At 38.0% G+C, this 23,788-nt stretch overlaps 1 protein-coding gene across 4 annotated transcripts in view; it reads left to right on the plus strand.

Annotated features, from left to right (window-relative positions):
• The window catches only part of LOC137261144 (LIM domain only protein 3-like), a 124,608-nt gene that overhangs the window by 65,609 nt on the left and 35,211 nt on the right, over positions 1–23,788 (plus strand). Inside the window, exon 1 of one of the 4 annotated variants that reach the window (XM_067798845.1) lies at positions 9,330–9,883. The exons of the other annotated variants lie outside the window; for them this stretch is intronic. The gene's annotated coding sequence lies outside the window, so the exon portion shown is untranslated. Of the gene's footprint in view, positions 1–9,329; positions 9,884–23,788 lie in introns of those variants that run through there. 4 annotated transcript variants of the gene reach the window in all.

The raw sequence follows: 23,788 nt of genomic DNA on the forward strand, positions 1-23,788 counted from the left end.
GTATTAGGGCAATTATGTATTTATACCATGAGCTAAGATTTGAAACTTATTCTCTTAATCCATAGTTCAAGTTACACGCGCTGATATGGAGAGACAATCCCTCTAAAGTCTAAATAAGGGGAGCCAGATGTAAATCATAGCATGAGGATCAATAACATTTTTGTCAGTTCCGTCTCAAATGTCGCTTCTCACATTTATCGTGTATTCTTAAGGTTTTGACAATTTTGCAAATTCTCAGGAGTGTTCATTCCTGGACATGACACTGATGTGTTCTGTTTCCATTTCTCTTGTTGTCATGGAAACGGGTATATACAGACTGATGTCATGGCCGATTAATTTGAGTGTAATACAAGAGTTATGTTGTCAGTATTGTTGTCTCAAGTTGAAAGTCTGAAAGACATGTTTTAATCTTCTGAAGAAGCTCATATCTGAAGTATACTTTATATGAACTTTCAAATATTCAAGCACCCGTTCTAATGCTATTATTTGTTTGTGGTTTAATATTGCACTGCAGCTATTGAACAACCTTCTTTGGGTTCTTGGGAAGTGGGGTAGCATAGTGGTTAAGGCGTTTGCTCATCACCTGAAGGACCAGGTTCGATTCCCCACATAGGCACATTGCATGAAGCCCATTTCTGGTGTTTCCCTGCTGTGATATTGTGGAATATTGCTAAAAGCAGCATAAGACTCACTCACTCACTCCATTGGATTTGAGTCTGCACCACACAATCCAGTGACTGACAAAGGGATTAGTGATTGATACTATCAGATGTAATGACACAATATAAACCAGTCCTTATCTGTATGTATCTGCATGGTCTCTTCTCTCAGCCAGCTTCAGTTGCAAGAAAGCTATTCTAACACAAAACCATCAGATACAGTAAAAGAATGTTTAGCGGGTTTGTGTCATTTCGTGCAGACTATCACTCTTCTTATGTATTAGGAAGAATATCATCATTACAGTCATCCAGATTGATGAGGGGGTGGTGGGGTAGCCTAGTGCTTAAAGCATTCAATCGTCTCACCACAGACCTTGGTTGGATTCCCCAGATGGGCGCAATGTGTGAAGTCCATTTCAGGTCTCCCCACTATGATACAGTTGGAATGTTGCTAAAAGTGGTGCAAAACCGAACTTACTCACTCACTCAGATTGATGAAAAGCTGTGTAAAGTTGTACAAGAGACTGTGCCATGTTTACAAGAAGTACCTCGGCTGTGTATGAGAAGTGACATATTTCCACCTTGCACTTTCATGGCAGATCATTTTTGATACTGCTTCCCCTGCACCTACTCATTAGGTAACTGACAGTGAAAGGGATGTTGCTTAAAAAAATTAAAAAGACTTTTTGTGAGAGCTTACAAAAGATACTGTAGAAAAAGATGTAATTGACAAAGTATTCTTACAGTCACAGATGATGATAATTTAACCAATGCCAGGTGATATGTCAAAAACTTCAATGTGGATTTTCCTACCATGTGTTGATGTTCACTGTCTCTGTCTGTCTGTCTGTCTGTCGCTCTCTCTCTGCTTCGCTATCTCTCTCTCTTTTTCTTTCTCTCTCTCTCCACCCTGCCATTTACTTTCTATGAGAAATAGGCATTGTAGATCTAGCCACACCTGTCACTAACACTCCTATATTAATCTGATCATTCATCACTTCAGCCATGCCATGGCCTTTTTAGCACTCTTTGCTTTGTCTAAATAACACGTTGATGGAACGCAAATATATATGTTTATCTTCCTTTTTAAATGTTAAACAATTATATGTTGCATCACTTTCAAAATAAGGGGCTGTAAGGTAGCCTAGTGGTTAAAGTGTTTGCGGAAAAGACTTGGGTTTGGTTCCATGAATGGGAACATTGTGTGAAGCCCATTCCTGGTGTGCCCCACTATAATATTGCTGGAACAGCGGCATATAACAAACCTCACACGTTGTTAAAATTTTATTTTTTTTCAAAATAACATTTCAAAGTTAGATTCCTGAAAGCGGTTATTTTATAAGATTGTTTGTTGCAGCTGTGTCCAAGAGTGATTGTGCCAAAAATAATATATATTTGTGTGTTATGATTGAGTTTTATTACACCTTCTCCACGATCAGCTGTCCAACTACCATACTATGGAAGTCACCAACAGCAAGACAGGAATGCACTTTGTCATCATGTTCTTACGTTCCCCGTCCTCGGGTCGAAAATGGACATGATTTGTCGGCAATTTGAAGCACTTCCCTGAATTAATATAATAAGCTACAGGTGACGGGAACACAAGGCACTTTCCCATAATTTGCCAGTCATTTTGGAATTACTAAACACAAATAATAAGCCACAGGAACAGGAAATAAATCGGATATTATGGTTGATTCTGATTGTAAGTGAAAATTTGTTTTAACAGTGGCTGAGAAAGGGAAGCCGAAGCCATCGATTGTATTGATGTTATTTTTTTAAATAGTTTGTTTTTGTTTCATTTCATATTGTACTATAATTTTCGCTCTGTGCATATTCATTTACTTTATTAACTAAGGACAGAGGGCATTCATTATATTTGCCTTAAAAAAAGATCATTAAAGATGAAAAAAATGTCATCCAAAATGGGCCCTCAGGAGATATAGATCAGATCAAGGGATATTTCATTTAGAAAATACTGATAATCAAAAAATACATCATTGACTGTCATCATTGTTCTGTCTTCCACTGAGAGGTAGCCTAGAGGTTAAGCATTTGCTCATCACACTGAAGGCCCAGGTTTGATTCCCCGACATGGCCCTTGATATTTCTGGATTTTTGCTAAAAGTGTCATAAAACCATCCTCACTCACTCACACTTCCACTGAGCCTTGTTAGCTGTATGTTAACGCTCAGGACACTGGTTATTATTGTTTACAAACTGATAAGACTTTGCCGAATGATATCAAATGACGTGAAACATATTCAGGAAAGTTGATAAGAGTTGATTTCCATGGATATTTTTGCTTTTATCAACTGGTCTTGACATATTATATCTTGAATGACACTTGTGTGAGATTGAGTTGCCTCCCTTTGCCACAAACCAATCTCCGTGGTTTAGAAAATTGGTTGATGAATATTTTTGAGAGTTTGTCACCACCATGCCCATCTTCATGTGTTTCATCAAGTGGTAAAATACTAGCATCACCTCAGGCTTTTCTCCCAAGCCAAGCTAACATGCATATTCGATGTCTCCAGGGTATACGTTCCAATCTCCTCTATACCCTGGATGCATCTACAGCTGTGACCGATGAATTTATTACCTCCCTTGGCTGGCTTTTTATCCAATCAGGGGTCTACGCTAGAAAGTTGAGTGTGCCAATCAGAACTCACTTTTGCTTCTTATATTATCTAAATGATTAAACTTGGCAACACAAATGATGCAGAGGTACTCTGAAAGAGATAGAAGGAGTGCATGCATATATTCTTTTTTTAAGTTTCAAGCCTGTCAATTTGTCTGTATGATTTCGCAAAATCTCAGTCACACGGTGACTGCTGTCTGTTGACACTGGCAAGTTCGATTGCAATGGCGGCTTAGCTGATTGGCTACTATGAGAATCCAGAGCCAGCAAAGGAAGGTAATAAAATCATCGAGCAGTAGCTGCATCTAGGATGTAGTGAAGATTTATCAATACGTATACCCTGGTGATATCGAGGATGAGCTGACATTGTGGTAGTCCTGAACTGCAGAACAGACTGGCATTAAAACCAATGCACTCACTCACTCTCTTCCATGCTGACTTGATTGTCGACCCACACACCCATCCACCCACTCAGTTGAGTCCATTCAAATTAGAACTTTAATGAACCATCTTTAGCGGAAAAGTTCAAAGAAACACTACAGAGTGACCTATGCATTAATAGCCATGCAGTATCTTGATCTGTCCACAGTAGCATTGCCAGGTCCATATTTCCTCCATTTTAGTTTAGCAAGACAAACGAGGGACAGGTCTGATCGCGTCACAGCCGTTATTAGACCCCATGATTGGCTCTCTAAGGATCCCCAAATTGCTGAAAAATAATGCCTCGTAATTGCCTCCCTTTGATGATTTGCTGAGATTTTTGTGGGAGCTTTTGCACGTAATTTTGTGATGATCATTATCAGCTGATCGGGTCTTTACCAGCCCAATAAGACTGGCCACTGATTGGGAGACTAATTGTATCAGAAGAGCTTTTTGATCATTTTCATCATTCTAATTGATTTTAGCTTTCCTCCCTTCTTATGTAAATCCGAATGCTAAATGAGACGATTCATAAATGTTCATTTACCACTGCATGTTCCCTGGGCTAGCTGCAATCTCAGAAAGCACACAGTCCATGTGTACTCAGGGTCCATTTTTGGCCGTAAACAAAACATTGAATTAATCATCCCAACTTTCATTTGTTTGCTGAGAAATTTATGTACATCCGTCAAAAATCATAGAGACAATGGCGATGGGAGGTCATTAATTTGACTGGGGATAATTGAGGATTTAGTTTACTGGGCATGCCAACAAGTTGCACCTAATTGGAAGAATAAGCAGGCCGGATTAGAACTGGCAATTTCCCACATAATTGGTGTCATCAGTTCAATGGTCGAGCCTTATTCGAAAACAATAAATCAGCACTTAGTATCTCTTTGCGTTGACGTTCCTATTCCAAAAGCAAATGTTATGTATGAACTTAATCTGGCAAATATCCTTCAAGTTAACAAGAATTTTCGCAAGAAAGTAATGCCCTAGTCTCGTTTCTTTTCTCAGCAAATAAATGCTGACAGGAGCAGAATTAAAGCAAATACCGTTCATGCTTCTATCTGCTATAAGCTAGCAATGATGCCACCATCACAATTTGGGAGGAAATTTGCTCTAATAATTCACAGAAACTCTAGAGTGCATCCAGTTAGCTGGGAATTGTTTCAGGGATATGAGGCTGATATCCACTCGTATCCAATAGCAACTTATCAGCGTGCTGATTATTATTCCTGGAGAAGTCCACTGAACTACACAGTAATACCATGGACTTGTAACAATATTTAATATCTCCCTAGTTTGTTATTACTATGGTGCACAGGAATCTTGTGTATTTTGAATCTTGTTTGAAGTATTTGTTAATCATTTTCTTAAATTTGAATTCTCAACTACAAACATATCTGATTTTGTTCTTTCTTTATGAATTTTCACATTTTCAGGTTAAACTTAAATCTGGTAATTCATATTTTATATTGTGTTGCCACCTAGATCTTTAGAAAGTGAACAAGATTGATGAATTATTCATGAATAGTTCATGAACAAAGATTTCATTGGTGTTATTTCCTTACTGAATTATGTACTGTGTGGATAGACTGTATGGTTATAAAAATGGCTGCAGATGGCTTGCAGTTTATGAATTCATTTATTTTACCGTTGAGGGTGAGATTACATGTATGAATGACTTGTTGGCTTAGATTAGTGGTAAAGGTGGTTCATCATGCCGAAGACCCAGGTTCGATTTCCCACATGGGCACAACATGTGAAGCCCATTTCTGGTGTCAACTGTGATATTGCTGGAATATTGCTGAAAGTGGGGTAAAACTGAACTTTCTTAATACTTCCATGAATGGGCAGCCTCATACACAGCCAACTCCTGATGAGATAACCCTATTTTTGTATGAGACACCACCTGATTGTTTATCATGATAAAGTGGTTAAACTGTTCCCTGGTTAAGTTGAAGTGGTTAAACTGTTCCCTGGTTAAGTTGGAGTGGTTAAACTGTTGCTTGGTTAAGATCAAATGGTTAAATTGTTCCCTGGTTAAAGTCAAGTGGTTAAACTGTTCCCTGGTTAGGGTGGGCTGGTTAAACTGTTCCTGGTTAAGGTGGAGTGGTTAAACTGTTCCTGGTTAAGGTCAAGTGGTTAAACTGTTCCCACATTAAGTTGAAGGCCCAGGTTAGATTCTTCACATGACATTTGTGTTTGATCTCCTTACCACGATACTACAGAGTTGTTGCTAGACATTTCTTAACACCTTATTCACTTACAAATTTGTAACATGTTTTCAGTAAAAACGGAAATGACAGTGAAAATTTCATATTGAATGAATATTACAGGAAATTAATTCAAAAGAGTGTTAGTTGTTTTTATCATAAATTGTATATTGATTCTACCAGCTTGGTCCTTGGATACATTTTAGGTTTTTGTTAGTTTAGTATGAGTTGATGGTGATTTCAAACTTTGATATATACAGCTCAACTTTCCATAAGCATTCATGCACTTGACTCATTCAGTTCTATAGAAAGAGGAACTCCCTGATTCTTCTACTTCACTATGGTAATGTACAAGTTTCAAGTGTTCTTTAACTCCTTTTCATTAATATGCAATGGAACTGGTCTAAACCGGCATCTGTCCAATCCGGCAAGTTGTCAACACTGGCACAAAATCCCATCCCATCGATGGCTTGTACATTTATCATCAGCTCTACAATCCAGCACATTGTCTAATGCGGATATATCTTCAGTCCTAGTGAGTGCTGGTGTAGACAGCTTCCACTGTAAACAGTCCCTGAACCATATTATTTTCCATTTTGACAGACCCTTTCTGTAATACAAAAACTCTAAATGAAGCAAGTCTTTATTCACACAGGTTCTGAATCGATGAGCTCTGTAAATTTCTTTTTCAGTAAAAATGAAGTTATTTGCTCTATCAGACTTGTATTTTCAGAAACTAAGCATTAGCTGCGGAAATAGCCGTCAAAGTGGAGATATACATGAATGTCATCGTAGAAACATTCAAGTCCACAGTTTGGGCCAGCAAATAAATCATTTCCTGATCATCTAGTCCTTGATATTAATTCCTCATTTTTGTATAATCCCCCCACAAGAAAGTGCTTGACGTTTGAAGGCAATGCTTCTGGATAGTCCATCATTTTCATGGTAGAAGAGGTTCTTTTATTTCCATATCCAGTGCTACAATTACTATGAAAAGATTATTGTTCACATCTGAATAGTCTTTCCATGGGAGAAAGGACAATAATTTCATGAATAGCCAATGAATAACAATAAGTGTCTTTGACAGATGTCACCACATCCCGAACGCATGACAATCCAAAACAATTGACGGCCATATTTTTTCCGTCGCGGATGTGACTATCAGATTGATCTCCAGAGCAGCGAGAATACATTAATGCAATTAATACTGATTCTTTCAGATTTAGGATATATCTGATGAACAATCGCTTTACAAAGGTTTATCCATTAGCATATTGTGAATGATTCTGCGATTATGACGTGGATGGGTGCCTTGTGATGTGCATGCCAGTCATGTGACCAGCTGTGACAAAGTTCAACCATGTGACCATTAGGAATTTCAGGAGGGATTATATTATGCAAACATGGTAATGGCAGATTTTTGACAGATGCGTGAATCATGTGACAACAGGTTGTCATGACATTATATGACAGGGGTGACAGTCAGTATATGAAGATCAATATATATTGGGAGGTTTAATTATTTGAATAATGGGAGCCATGTTTATTTTTACAAACAGTAATTAGTTTTCTTTTGAAAAGGACATTTTCACTTTCTTAAACAAGTTATTGCTGAGGTATGAAAAATAATACATAATATATCTGTAACACATTTTTTGCTTTAGACTAAATGATTGCAAACATTGATAACAGTTATAATATGTGTCTTTTTGTAATGTTTTATTTTTCGTGTAGAATGATTTGGTGATATAAAACAAAACGCAAAAGCTTTTAGAGAACTACAAATGAATTAAAAGTACAGTCTACAGGAATACCTTTCTATTAATCTTTAAAAAATTATGTAAGCAAAGTAAAATAGATGAAAAATTATATTGTGTAATAATACATTTTAATATCAACAATGATGTGTTAAATTTCTTGAAATTAAATATAAAGCTTAAAAGAAAAATCAAATTACATACAATTTTAAGCATTTATGTATTATCTCAAACCAGTCTGTCAATACATAAAAGACACACCCATATTTTGTTGATGGGCAGTTAAATTCAAATGAGGTTTTTCTGAAAATGTTTAGTTTTAAATAAATAGGTTTCCTTGAACTGAAGTCAACATTTGTACAAGAAGCTATGAGTGGAATAAACAAAAAGAGGTGATGGAGTCTAAAACAGTTTCAACATGGCATACATGTTAATGAGATCTGTGCTAGTACCAGCCATGTAACATAATGCAGATCACGATTTTGAGATAAAATGTAAACAATTTTTTTAACTACTTCTATATTGGAATGATTTAATTAACCTTGCACAACTTGAGGTATATGACAAGATTTGTTTGGCTAAAACATCCACAGGTCCCATCAGGGCAAAGCCAAAGGGTATTGTAAGAAAATGTTGTGTTTTTAAAATATTTTCTTTTCCAAAATTGCTTGAGTACCTCCTTTGCCTAATCCATCTTGTTTTTCGGCCCCTTCTTCAGGCATTGTGTCAAAACATGAAAGCATTGAAAATTAAGGGACATCTTTATTGCCTTTAAAAATTGTATTTTTTTAATTTCCAAGTATCTTGACAACAAGTTTATGGAAAAGTTTCATATCATGAACTAGATTTAAACTCTCTTGGCTTGCAGATGATAAAATGTTTCAATAATTATTCACTGGTCGTTAATTTTGATAGGATGACGGTTGGTTGGAATATGATTATTTTCCAACGCCCAATACTTTTCCACCATTCGCCCAGGTCAGTACAAGGATTAGACCCGGTCGAAACCTTCGTAATGAAAACAAGGGCCTTTATCCCATTTGCTGATGGGAATCACATCTTTCTTATTGACTGTTGAAATAAAAGGAACATATTCACATCAGCCCTTTTAATGATGAGGCTGTCGTGGCCCCGTTCTGTTTCAGCCAAGGGTTAAAAAATCCAATAAACGGAGTTTCTTGTTAGGCGAGTTCTGTCATTTCAATTTCGTTTATTGAAGATCAATGAAAACAGATAAAGTAAAGACTGGCAAACGTATTAATTCCCAGACAGATTTTCTTTTAATAAGCCTCTATAATGAAGTCATCAGTGACCTAATCCTACAAAAATAAGTAAAGTATTATGATTCCCATTGCAATGGACTACACGATATCACTTTGCAGATTGAAACACCATTTTTCATTAGAGTCCGAAATAGCCCAGCGAACGCTTAGAGGACTGTGCACGCTTGATAAAAAGACAGACACAGTGCAATTTGGGAGAATGAGGAAATAGCCACATAGATTTAATTTCCTCTAATTTTTTTCAGCATTTCATGTCTTGATTACTCAGGCCCATGGCGAGAGCCAACGATTAATGTAATTTCATTACTTTTCGCTAGATTGATTATTATAATTAAACTCCCTCGTTTGACAAGGAGTAATGTGGAATCACTTTGAAAATGAAGGGAGATTAAAGTCGTCGGCCTTATGGATTCTTGCCGCGGAATCACTTGTAGACGAGACCATCAAATTATGGACTGTCAACAAAATGTCCATGTCTCGGGTAATGGACCTCGATGAAATAAATTAAAACATGTCGCCGCGTAAAGCCTTGTGTTTTCACATAAAGCACAAACTCGATTCTCGAGTAAATTGCACTGATTTCATCTATAGAATGCGGAGGGGGTTTGTACATGTAATTACAAAGGCAGAGAAGAAGAAAGGTTCATTTGGATGGGTGGGCATGATCAACATAGAGAGAGCCAAATGGTTCCTGTCGGCAAGCGAGAATTAGAGGCTTGAGATAGACAGGAAGAGGCAGTTACACGGAGCTACGTAAGATTCAGTTAGTCCAAGCGGCAAACTACGACACATTGAAATCCACACAAATAGAGGTTCTGATCTGTGCGAAATAAGGGATCGAGATCTTGACAGACCTTGGCCTCATGGCTGCGGACATCGGCACTTGGATGTGGTAGTTGTGCAGGTAGGTGGAGGGAGGGACGTGTTGTGTGGGGAAACAGCTGGCTTGGGGAGGGCAGTAGGGAATAGTAGTGAGGGGCTTGTCACAGGCAGGAGATGGGATGAATAGAGGGTGAGTGATTGTAATGCCTGGTGTTAGTGATACTCAGGGACAGCAGGAGTTAGTGATAGAAGTGGGAGAGGGGTTAGTGATTGAAATGGAAAGAGGGGTTAGTGGCAGAAGTAAGCAAAGGGTTTAGTGATAGAAGGGGACACTTGGGGTACATCATAGCTGGGAGAGGGGTTACATTTTGTGGGCTGGGGTACAGGGGCTTTGCGATAGGAAGGGGTGAGTGGGAGATAGTGATGTAGAGAGCAGGGGTAAATGTGAATAGTTATGGTGGAGGGGTAGGTGTAAATTAGGGCTGGTGATTGAGTGAACTTGGGATACTGTGCATTGAGTGAGCTTGGGATACAGGGCATTGTGATAGAAAGGAGGTGATGGCAAGGTGGGCTTGTGATGTAGTGATGGCAGGGTATAAGACCAGGGACAGAGAGTAGAGGAATGATGGTAGGGTCCAGTTGGGAACTGAACTCAGATACAAGGGAACAATAAAGCAAATCATGAAGGGGATAGGAGCTGGGAGAGTGACTCAATGTTGACAGTGGGGAATGTGATGAAAGAGCACAGATAGTGTGGTTACTTGATAGAGAAAGGACATTATAGGGGATTAAAAGCATACGTCATGTTGTTAAGCAGACCATCAGATCTTCTGCTTTATAAAATTTTGTTGTGATGTGTAAAGGTTTCTATAGCTGAGGTGATGCCTGATCAAGTTTATAGTCCTTCCATGCTCTGTTTAATGCTATGTTGATGAGGCTAACTACTGATCCAAACATTACTGGATTCCTAGATTTTTTTATGGAACAGGCTGGTGTTTAATTGGTTCGTGGGACACACACGGGACACACACGGCCAGGTTTGATGACCCACAGCAGAGTCCCTTTGTACTGCTCCACTAAACTAAAAGCTGCAAATAGTTCTACACTCTAACCTTATTTTAGAGTCTTGCAAGTCTTCACCTAATTTCCCTATTAATACTTTAAATTGAGGAAAGGTAAGTGTAATAACATGTTTTCTATGTTTTCAAAGAAAAGTCATCTTGATAACGAAAGCCTTGGAGACTGTTCCACTTCTATGACTATTCTTCATTTTAAGAAGTCTGCACTTTGACCTGTGAAGTCAGTTTATATGCACTTGTCTTGACCTGTGAAATTGGTTGCTATGCCATTACATGACCTGTTAAATGTGTTGTAATAGAACCTTAAGTCGTAAATGTCATGGTCCTAAGCGTCATTGTCCATGTGATAAATCTTGAGAACATTTATGATTACTGAAATTGGAGTAAAATCATTTTGACATAAAATCCTGGCCTGAATGGTTGTATAATACTCTGATCAGATACTTCTGATGCACAGTGTCTGTGTTTGGACATTCAGACTGAGATATGTATGATCCAAAGTAGAGTAACTCTTTGTCTTGGAATACATATACTTCTGATACAAACAAATACTTCATTTTAAGTTTGAAAGAGGTCCCAGTGTAATGGGAGGTATCAGTAGACAGGGTGAGATTCTGTTTATCATCCAAAATCATTTTTCATTAGTTTCCAATGAAAAATGGACATCTCTGAACACAGTCCCGCCATTAGATTTTCAGTGCAGCAATGTCATTTCATTGTGATGTCATCAACTTCATGACATTATAGCATTGTCAGGGCATTGTGCAAAATCTACTGTCAATGATATCTCCTAGGAGATATGGAAGGAACTCTCATTTTTATTGTTTACTTACAATATATTACCGAATATCACTGTGACTACTTGTTAGAATGGGGTGCTTATTATGTCAGCTATGGTACGTGTGGCTTGAGAAAATACTATATGAGACAAGAGAATAATGTGTAGTCAGACAAAGTAATTGAAATAAACCTGCTGTCAGTTGTAGCTGTCAGGATTTCTTTTGCTTTTTTATATACCGATGCAGTTATTTAAGTCTGTTTGCCAACATGGCACAAAAATGTTATTCACCTGATGATAGTATTTAGAGATAAGGTCTTTCTTGTGAATGTCTTATGTTTATATTGCATCACATTTTGCAAGGATTTGCCATCACTCTTATTATGTCCTGGTTGCCTGGAGTGGACCCAAGCTGATATTTAGGGCTCCTTGCTGCTAAGCAGGAGGCCTATTGTAATCGTTCGTGTTTTTATTATTATTATTATTATTATTATTATTATTATTATTATTTGTTATTCCGCCGGATTTTGTACCAGAGCTACAAAGAGCACCAGTGGACAGAATCGCTTATTTATTAATTTGTTTCATTAGAATAACAGTCCCTTACTATACACAAAGGTCTTGTGACAGAATAGCTGCTGATGTTTGATCGATTTACATCCATGCATATGGAAACTGATGCACCATGATGTAGACTGACGACGCTAAGTCACTGAGACTATGTTATTTGGATGGAAACATGTAAGGCTATTTCAATGGAATATGGGGGTGGTGGGTGGCCTAGTGCTTAAGACATTCCCATGCTGAAGTCCTGGGTTTGATTCCCAACATGGGTATGTGTGAAGCCATTTCTGATGTTCCCTGCAGTGATATTTCTGGAATATCACTAAAAGTGGCATAAACCATACTTACTCACTCGCTCACTCTTCAGGTATGGTAGGTTAGCTTAGAAGATAAAGTACTTACTCGTCGTTCCATCTCTTTGGGTTTGATTCCACACAGGATTTCAGTTTGTTGAGCCGAGATGTTTCTGAATATTGTTCAAAGCCATGTAAAACCATACTCATTATTTAATAGTATATTAAAAACTGAAGCTAAGAAAAGGATAGTTCTGAAACTATGCATGTCTTGAACTGTTCAGGCCTATGTAAGATATGTTAAATGACATCAGGTCATGTATACACTAGATGACTGCTTGTATGCATCAACATTCAAGATAGATCAAGAGACTCACTCAAGATGGTCATGTCCTGCTCTGAGGCTTGTTGATGGAGCTTACATGTGAGCGTGGAAATACCCAGCTTTTAGAAGATTTGCATACAGCAGTGCTCCATTTTGGTCCTTAGCATTAGACAGTATCCAGCAATGCTCAGAACATGACAAAGTGTTCGCATGCTTTCATTTTAAAAGCTTTGTCTGCCCTGAGACTTTATATCAATCGAGCTAAAAGCTTTTCTGTCTCTATTATCATGCAGGGAGGCCAGGGAACCAAACACATTTCAAAATTAGTTTGGGATTTATGCCTTCTTTAAAAAGTCCAGTTTGAAACCTCAATAATCAAAGCTTTGGAGTTTAGTCTCAAGTTAATGGACAGAGTCAAAAAATTGACATGGGAAATGGACTAAGAAAGACAAACGGTAGAGAGTGGTTTTAACAGTTTCAGTGCATTCTTTGTAACAAAACACACATTTCTCCTTCTTAATTCCCTCAAAAGAATATTTGCAAATTTGCTCCTAAAAAGGTGGATAGCAGTGGAACAGAGTGCAGGTTATTCATTCATCTGTCGGTCATTGCTGACGGTCATTGCTGTATCAAATGAGAGGTGACAAATAGAAAAATGTGTCGCTTTTATGTAAGAAGTGTTTTGTTGCTGTTGTTAACAAGAAGTCGTGACTGTTTATTGACAGTGGGTTTAAGAGGTCATTGAGTATACTTAGTTTGTTTCTTTGAAATTTGGATGACATGTTGACTGCTGACGTTTCTAGGGTGTAGGTTCCAGTTTTCAGCGTGTCTGGATGTGTATACATGTTGTACATGAAGCTGTTAGCGTGAAGGGTTTTGTGTCACACGTGTGAAAGATACGTCAGAAAAACTTAGAACTGTTGAAACTCTGACACTAAAGTTAACAAGGGTTGTGAGTATGTACAAGAGATGTCACTTAGAGTCAAAGTGTATGGCTTCCTGAAATGACCTTAATCTTCCTAAGTGTATTGTATGTTTTCAGAGGTGTTTGTGTCGTGATCATGGGATTTTTTTATAAATTATCAATCGTCATCATCATCATCATCATCATCATCATCATCATCAGCAGCAGCAGCAGCAGTAACAGCAACATCTCCTGCTTGTCAATTCTCCACATGGGTGTGAAACCCATTTCTGGTGTCCTCCTACTATGATGTTGCTGGAACAATATTATCACCAACAGTTTTAACCTGTTAAACTTTTTTAACTTCTTCCATTGATAATTGTGAGGAGGTGATGATAATCAGACACTAGTGGGGTGGGGTAGCCCAGTGGTTTTGATGTTTGCTCATCATGATGAAGATCCAGGTTCGATTCCCTACATGGGTACAATGTGTCAAGTCCATTTCTGATGTTCCACGCCTTGATATTGCTGTAATATTGCTACAAGCAGCTTCAAACCCCAATCACTCACTCACAAACAGACTAGGGTTTGTTTGCAAATGGAATGTCTGGAAACTGGTCAGCATTGCACATCCTGTCCGAATGTGTATCTTTGCTCATGCGCTCAACCATGAGTGTCTGATTATACCAATAGCTGACAGACTGAGCATAAAGTCATGATCAAACAGCAGCATCGTGTCCTAATAAAGTACAAAATGGCTCATATTGATAGGTGTTAAAGGGAAGTATGAAATATGTACAGTTCTGACGAACATAGAAACTCATGATTAATGTGTAGAAAATGTCAGTATTCTCTAGTGTCTAACAGCAATATTGGCATGAAGGTTTCCATATAAATCATAGTTGAAATGGGCCGATAGTTCCCATGAGTGCTAACTTCAAAGTTTATGGTTAAAGTTTAATGATTATCATAAATTGTGCAGTCATCCATTTGTAAAGAGACAAATGATCTGCAGCACTAACACCAAGTACCGGTATTTGAAAGCAGGTTATGGTTGTATCTATTAAAACAGATGGAAACGTGACCCGCTATCAGGGCTGGTTGAACCTGGAGTAGGAAAACAGTACACCTGGCCAACCATTAAACTTTAATCATTCCATTTTCAGAGATTTACTTTCAAGTGGATGGTGCTTTTGAAGGATTAAAATTTAATATGAACAGAAATATGAAAGGAAGGATCATAGTAGTGGAGTCATGGTACAGGCTTTGGTTGAAATACATCTGCTCTTTGAAATATTCATGAGGTAAAGTAGCTTCAGAGTAGCTGCATTTAACGATGTTAATGAGGTAGGTTATTTTCAAACAAGGCTACTCGTTATGTGTCTGTAGGGTTTACTGTGTACAGATCAACTGATGGTGTCTTCAAATCTGAAAATTTGGGGTTTTTCTATAGATTATCTACTATAAAATGTGTGGTAATATTTGTCAGAAGACATTTGTATTTTGCTGATTGGAAGTCATTTTCTCAGTCTTTCTCTTTATATGTGGTTGTCCATTTGAAGCATTAAGTGGCTTGAGTTCCTTTTGAAACGGTTGGTTTATCTGAAAGCTGAAGAAATGGAAATAACACTAAAGATAAGAGATGGTAGGTAGTCACATTTGCTATAAATCAAATAATGTACATTTATACTTTGTCTTAGTGAATAATGACTTAAATGAAATAAGATAATGTTTGCTGATGTTTAAAAGCAATAAAGGAGTTTTGAAATAATGATCATAAACTATACTTGTCACAGTAACAAATATGGTAAACGCCATGATGCCAAGGATAAACCTAATCTAAGTGATATGGCCTGACATCAAATTCAAACACTTTACTGAGAATAATGATAAAAATATTTGTATGCGCCAGCGTTTGGAGTCTTTTTAAATTTCATGGGTAGAGAAGTGTTATATTGTATGCATAAGAAAACCTCATTGTGTTATACATTGTAATTTAAAAAAACTTTTCAATTGAAAGAAAACTTTTCATGTGTTATAATAGTTTCATGAGTGACAGATTTGTTAAAAAAGACTAGACATGTATGCTGTTCACAATCTATTGATTTGTTATAATATTTTTTAAGATGACTGGTTACAAAAATGCAGATGTTGAAATGTCTTAAAGCTGGAGCCAGGCTCTAAATACAACCATAGGATATCATCCTGGTTGTCGTTGAGGTCAGGGTAGGTGCTGATGCTGCTGTTGCTGTTGATGATTGGAAGATGAACAGAATAAAGCAAATATCAAACTGAGCAGGTTGAGCAAATATAATTGTAGGTTTTCAGTAGGGCACACATGTTGCAAATTATTCATTAAAGCACATCCTCAAAGAACAGAAAATAGTAATTTGAAAAAAAAAAAATTCAATTAGTGTTTTTCTTCTGAAACAGAGTGTCTAGTACAGCAGTTTCCCCCTCTGTTATCAGGATTATATCAATAAGCCTCTAATGAAAGCTATCAGCTGACAAATTGTGTTATGATATTTTGTAAATGGATCTCAGAATCAATTAACCCTATTGTAAAACAGAGTCAATTTGCTAGATTGCACTGTTTAATAACACACGCAGGGAAGCTATGCTGTATGCTTATAATGGCTTTTGTCATGGTGTGTGATTTAATTTGCGGACAGCGTGTTGGTAGAATGGAAGCAGAGTTTATTTGGGAGAGACACCAAAGATCTTTTGTTGGGAGATAATCTCCTAAGTTCATCCAATCATCAGACTGACATCTGTAGTCAGCCAAGTCAAGGTACATTGTGTGAATTGCTTAGCACTATCTCAGCATATGGCATCACATAAACTGTCCTTGGTCACATGACTGTCATGTGATATATCCCAATCACAGGGGCGGTGGGGTGGCCTTGTGGTAAATGCATTCATTGGTCATGCCAAGGACCTGGGTTTGATTCCCCACATAGGAGACATGAGAAGTGTGTATACAACATTGTACCTATTGTGATATTGCTTGAGTATTGCTGAAAGTGGCGTAAAACCCAACTCACTCAATCCCAGTCATATTTATTTTTTATTTATTATTTTTGATATTTATATAGCACACATATGCATGCAACTTGTGCTTGTTCAAGGTGCTGGTATTGTTTCCCTCAATCGTGTCAATCTCAACATCACACCATATTATCAATCTCAACTCCCTGTGGAGTATACAACACTTGCTGCCACTAGGCGCACCAAGTTTATTGTGGCTCTCTCATCCTAACGACATAACCAGTTCACAGCTGCGTGGACTAGGGCACATAGTGACAGTACTTTGTCCAAATTTACAGCATGTTGCTGTTCCCACAAATAGTTGTTTGCATGTATTCATGTGGCCACCATCTGGTCATATACCAATGGATTCGTGGGTTCTTTGAGTGCACAGGGTTGTGTACTGTATACTAGCTCGATCCCGACACCTCAACCTCACTAGATCACTAGCCTGACGCTTTAGCCAGCTCACCCACAGCACCCCTTTAATTGACATAAAAAGTGAGTGAGTGAGTATGGTTTTGCACTGCGTTAAGTAATACTCCACCAATATCAAGGCTGGCACACCAGACATGTGCTTCACACCTTGTACCCATGTAGGGAATCAAACCCAGGCCTTGAGAGATGACGCTTCAACCACAAGGCTAACGCACACACATGACACAACAAGCAGCAACATTCACTCTCTCACACTCTTTGCTGCACAAAGTGTGCTGTTATTCTACAGTGATTAAATAAATCTGGATTTTATAAACTATCATGTTGTGTTCAAGTGATATTTGCTTAACCTCTATGCAATCAGCATGCTGGGAACACGATTCTCTTTACCATCCTGCCTTAAGCAAAATATCTTCACAAATCAAGGAAAGATAACTCCACAATTTCAGTCACAGGGGAATATGAAATTGTTTAGAGAATGTTAGGCTTTCATCCCAGATTAGGCTGCCATGCTGTGATACAAATGAAGTTCTGTTCAAAGGAGCTCAAATCACAGCTCACTCAAGGAAACCTTAATTTGTATTCATTGTACCATACAAATTTAAACCTTCACATCGTATCAATTTTGCTCCGACCATAATAAAAGTGAAATAACACTACTTTTTACTGTAAGCTGATGTGACGGAAACACATGGTGTATGATATAATCATTGATTTATGTTGCAAACATGACAGGATAATTTATCTTGTTGCAGTGATGTACAGTGAGTTTGGAATATCTTTAAATCTCTGCCTGTGCCTCATTCTTGTATTAACAACCCTGAAACTATGGAACTTGAGGCACATAATGATGACACCCTCTTGCATGTCCCAATGTTGAATTCCTTGGTTTGACTCTTGGATCAATGAAACCCTTTCTTCTTGGTGTCGCCAACTATGTTGAAATGTTGCTGAGGAGGAATGAAATCATCTCTGTCTCCTTCTCCTTTTTTTCTCTCTTTCTTTCATCTCTTTCCTCCTCTCTCTCTCTTCCCTCCCCTTCTCTCTTCCCTATGGGGCAGTGGGGTAGCCTGGTGGTTAAAGCATTCGCTTGTCTCACTGAAGACCCGGGATCAATTCCTCACATGGGTACATTGTGTGAAGCCCATTTGTGTCCCCAGCCTTGATATTGCTGGAATATTGCTAAAAGAGGTGTAAAACTAAACTTACTCACTCACTCTCTGCCCTCACTCTCTTTTTCTGTTTCCTCTCTCTTTCCTGTTTCTTCCCTCTGTTCTTTCTCATCTCTCTTTTCCATCTATCCCTCTCTTCCTTCCCTTTCGCTCTTCTCTTTCTTTCTCTCTCCTGAGGTGTCATGCTTTAGGTTTACGATGCAGGTGACTAGGCAGTTACCTCCCTTAGATGTAGCAGAATATGCAGATTAATTGTTCAGATTCTATCAATATACCATGCATTTACTAACAGTGGCACTGTGCAGAAATCCTTTCACAAAGCACTAAGGTGATGATAGTAAGTCACTAAGGTAACCTTAGTGCTGTGTTCAAGAATGGGAGTTCAGATTAGCTTTAGTAAAGGTTGCTTCATGAAAGGAGCCCCAGGGTCTACTTTTGAAAACAACATTAGACACAACCAACTCAATTTTATCATAGAAAAACAGCACATATCAGAACAGACCTTTCCTGGATTCACAAAGATGGGAACAGTCAGTTTGAAATTATAATTTGACTAGTGCTAAAGAAAAAGAAAGAAAATTAGCATATAAACAATTTACACCCCTAAATTCATTAGTCAGGATGAAATCCGTGATAAATCACCATGGAAACTCATTTAAAGATTTCAATCTAGGTGACCTACCCTACAGATTGTAGAACTAATTGAGCTCTCCAACAGCCCCCTTGAAGAAGTTCTTAATTGGAGAGGTACCCCAATCAGCAAAGGGGATGATTACTGTTTAAATAATTAAGTGAATCCAGAAATTAGCATTGTTGCAATCAGAAGATACAACCAAAGTTAGACTTTTTGCAGCCAGTCAATCACTCTAAGGGATGGTGCCCTATTAGCAATTTTGTAGCAATATTGTATTGAATTGTGATTCAGGCTGCCACCTCAGGGCACGTGGGTAATTTATTGTTTCAATTTGTTCCTACCAATGGGCCAGAGGTAAATGGTAGGATTCTGTGATAAACTATATTTCCATACAGTTCCCCTGATTTTAATTTCCTCCTAATTAGTTGCAAACGACTTGGCAAATATTGACCTCGGTCCATGTTCCATTACAAGGAAAATGGCAATTTCATTATCTCGGCTTTGGTAAAGGACAAATTGAAAATTTGGATGTCGTATTGGCCGTCTCTCAATAGGAATCATGGGGAGATTGTTGGGGAATCGGTACAGAAGTGGTCTGGTGCTCTTGCTGCTTTTGGAGACAGAGTTACGTTGTTGGATGCCATTCTCTTTGTTGTGAATCGTTTGTGTTCATTGCGGTCAGGTAAGAGGGAATTACATGATGTCGAGAGCCCAGCCTTTAATCTAATCCTATTAATAATGACTGTGTTGAGAGCTTGTAGAATATCGCCTCGTATTGCGTGGTGAAATATATATGTGGAGCCAATCATTGCTGATCTAGCTGTGAGAGAGGTGAGATAATATCGTTGAACGTGCTTGTTATATTAACAATAGCCTTTATTGTAATGTTTCTTGTTGCCTATATTGTTTCCATAATCACTGTGCAAAATAGTTCCATTTCTTCGATTGTGGATTGGGACACTTTGCTCTTTTTTTTATGATAATTTATATTTAAGGTTGTACTTTTAAATATGTTTGTAACCGGGCTCACTGTGGTTATAATATGCCTTGATCCTAAGATATTTATTGAAATAATAATATTAAGCACTGTCTACTTTATACATGTTTACTCTTAAAAGCTTTAGCATTTCAATGCATTGTCCATGGAAACAGATATGCTTGATGATATCCTGCGAGATCAATATCAGTGTTATCTGTTCCAATGGTCCTGCTGTTATGTCTTTGTACATCAGCTATAGGCAATATGATCATGTATATCCCCACCTACATGTGCAGCTATTGTATACTTACATACAGGTATCATTTAGAATTGTTGCTCAGATCATGACTGTTTCCATAAAAACATGCAAGTATTCTTGATGTTGGATATATTCATGTATCCTAAAACAAGTTGGTATGTTATTGTACAGCTCCTGTTAACCTTTATCACCATGGATGCAGTGATACTGCGAGTCATGATATGATGTGTATCAGTGTATTAGGAATGATATGATATGTAATGATATAACATGATTTATTCACTTGTGAATTGAGACACAACAAGCCATTTCCAGTGTTCGGTTTAGTCTTTATCATGTCCTCTTGAGTGAAGATTAAATGGGGCCGATTAAATATATCAAGAGATCAGCAGGTCACAAGTTGCAGACTGTTTGGGAGATGTAGTTGTTGTCCAGTCAGTGAAAAGTTTTGTTTCATAAAAACAAAAACAAATGTGTTCAAGATAGCCACTGGCCTGCTTGCCCATGACTTCATGTTAGGCAAGCAGGAAATCTCCAGTTGCCTGCTCGAGTGGCTAGTAAATTTTCAAGGGGTCATTTTGTAAATATGTCACTCTCTCGGACTTAAGTTTTAATAAACTTATAAATCATGCAAACTTATGGTTTGATGAAAATGTTCTTCATATCAGCAGCTTAGTGATCAAACCCATGTCATGCCAGCAATACCTTAATCTCGTCTTTTTTTGTAATCTTTTGTTGAGTTTCTGTATTCAAATTTCGGGCTGGTGAATTTTTTTGTGGGACCTCTTTCTGGCATAGGTATCCCGAGTGGGTAACAAAATTGGAAACTATTTCGCATACTGAACACAAAAAAAACAGAATTGATGCAAACCTATGAACATTTGGACATATACACTTTGTACCATGAAACATAAAAAAAAACAACTGTTTTTTAAATTTACTCACACGAACCCTCCATGTGTGATTCAGGTGTTTCTATCATAGCCCTGACAGCGTTGATAGTATATGTGGCATGACAGGATTTCGATGGCCAAAATGGCTGCCAAGCATTGGTTGAATGTCATAGACAATCAGGGTCAACTGTATCCTGATGTACCAGCTGAACTGATGTATTTCCAATACACCGATCAATCACAAGTTTGTCTGCTCTAGATCACCCTGACAGGCTTCTGTCATGGCAGAAATAACACCCAGTTCCCCATTCCCCTCTCATAATTCTATGATGATTGATTAATAGAATTACAACGCACTCTCAATAAGAGAATTAAACAGGTCAACAGATACAATTTTGAGGTTAAATATTTCCAGTATTATTAGTTCTCGTATGCTGTCATTCACAACTACCCAAATGTATCGCCGATGCATCATGATGGAACACAAGACTCCCATATCCCAGAGTTCTATTAGATGATGTGGAACAAAAACTCAACCTAGGGTATTTTCTCTGCACAATACCAGAACAGCTTAAAGATAATGAAATGTGAAATCTTTGGATGTTGCCTGTAGCTCAAAAAAAGTGACTTTGATGCAATCTACTTAATATTTTCCCTTAACGCTAGCTTAGGCCATGATGGAGTGAAGACCAAATTCAAAGTGTCATTCGTAGGCCTAATTTGTATTAAGCCAGGAGCCAGGATAAGGGTAGGATTAAGCCAGACATGGATAAGTGACGTTAGCATTCTCGCTTAATAAGATTGCCGTTTCCCCATTGTTCTTGGTGCCAGTTTCGTAAATTTTGTAGAATTGTTGTGGGACTGACAAGTACCCTTCATGCTTGGCAAGTCAGAAGGTGGTCATTATGTCAAACTTTGATAATTAATGATGTCTAGAGGAGGATTCAATATAGGAACCTTCAGGATGCATCAAATCAGCCACAAGATACACATTCTATTAAATGAGGATCCATTTTGTTTCAAAAGGGTCCTGTATTTAACAGGGGTGGGCATGTTTAGAACTTAAATTTTTAAAACATGTGATTTGGTTTGATAAATGGTTCACAGACTTATTCATTAGCACTATGAAAATCTGTGAGTACTTGTAGTATATCGAGGGTTGAAAGTATAAAGTGAAAAATCTTGGGGATCCTTAAATTTAAATGAGACCTGAGAATCCCATTGCTATGAAAGAAGATAAATGCATGTATGAATAAATGTGTTATGCTCTGTGGAAATACAGAATCAGAATGTCGTGTATAAAAATTTGCTGTATTCTGTACATTGAAATCAGGAGTGATATATTTGCACATCAGTTTGTGTTGGGTCATGTACGGCATGAGGTATTCCATTTATTCTGAGAAGACAAAACAGTTAAATGTGACAGTTTCCATGCTGCTAATATTAAGTAAATATCTAAACAAACAAGGTGTCATCATCAGGGCGATAGTGTGCCTCTAAAGGAGACTGGTAGACATGTGACGTACTTGCCAAAGCTAATGGAAATAGAGTCATCGAACCCTTGCGAGTCTTGTTTAGCCAAATGGGTAAAAACTCAGGGCAGGCAAGCCGTAGATGGGTTTCTGAGCTAATACTAGCTGACAGAGACTCAAGCCTTGATTAACTTCTGCCTCATCAAATGAAAAATCCTGATTAGAAGCACTCAGCTTCAACAGAGAACTCCATTTTCGGCTTCTAGTTGGATGTTCGTGGAATGGAGATCGGGAATCGTCACTGTCACAATCGCATGCAGGTTTTTGTCAAGTTGTGTCAGATACCGTTACGATATTCCCTGCCTCACAATCGGTCCATGCAAGATGGATCCCACAATGCCTTGCTACCTAAATATTGCCGCATGTGGACACCCAAGGGAGATAATTACTGTGTATCTCCCTGCATTTTGGTAATCTAACTTGTCACATGGTCAATATGTATAATTAGTGATTAAATTAGCACAAACGAGGGCTATTGAGGCATTGTGATAATAATTCTGGAAGATGTCTCTTGGACAGACACAACTGCAGGGTAAAAGTTGAACTTTGTAAGCTATGCATTTGTTAAGATGTTATTGCTTGTTTTTCAATGATAATAGTGTATTCATTTATATAGCGTCAAACTCCACATTAGGTATGATCATAGTGCTAGCAATCAATAGCACAGCAAATTATTACCCCACATAACCCATGCTGCCTCATAGGTGTGATAGTCACATAACCTCTCCCACTGGGTACCCATTTCCTGCTGGGTGAACGTAGGCAATTGTGAAAAAACTAATTGTGATACCATATGTTTCACCTGATACCTGATTAATTCTTTGGGTTATCATGATATAGTTCCCTTATATTTCTGTATCATGATCTCAAGAAGATGCCTTTTCCTTTTCTACATCTTTCTTACTGTTTGTAAAGGCAGTGGTTTAGCCTAGTGGTTAAAGTGATAGCTTGTCACACCAAAGACCTGGGTTCGATTCCCCACATGGGTATATTGTGTGAAGCCCATATCTGGTGTCCCCCGCTGTGCTATTGCAGCAATATTGCTGTAAGTGGCATAAAACTATACTCACTCCTCTTTGTGATTTAGTTATCCTGGTCATTTCTATGTCT

The sequence above is a fragment of the Haliotis asinina genome, chromosome 14 (genome assembly GCF_037392515.1).
Source record: "Haliotis asinina isolate JCU_RB_2024 chromosome 14, JCU_Hal_asi_v2, whole genome shotgun sequence".
Taxonomy (NCBI): Eukaryota; Metazoa; Mollusca; class Gastropoda; order Lepetellida; family Haliotidae; genus Haliotis; species Haliotis asinina.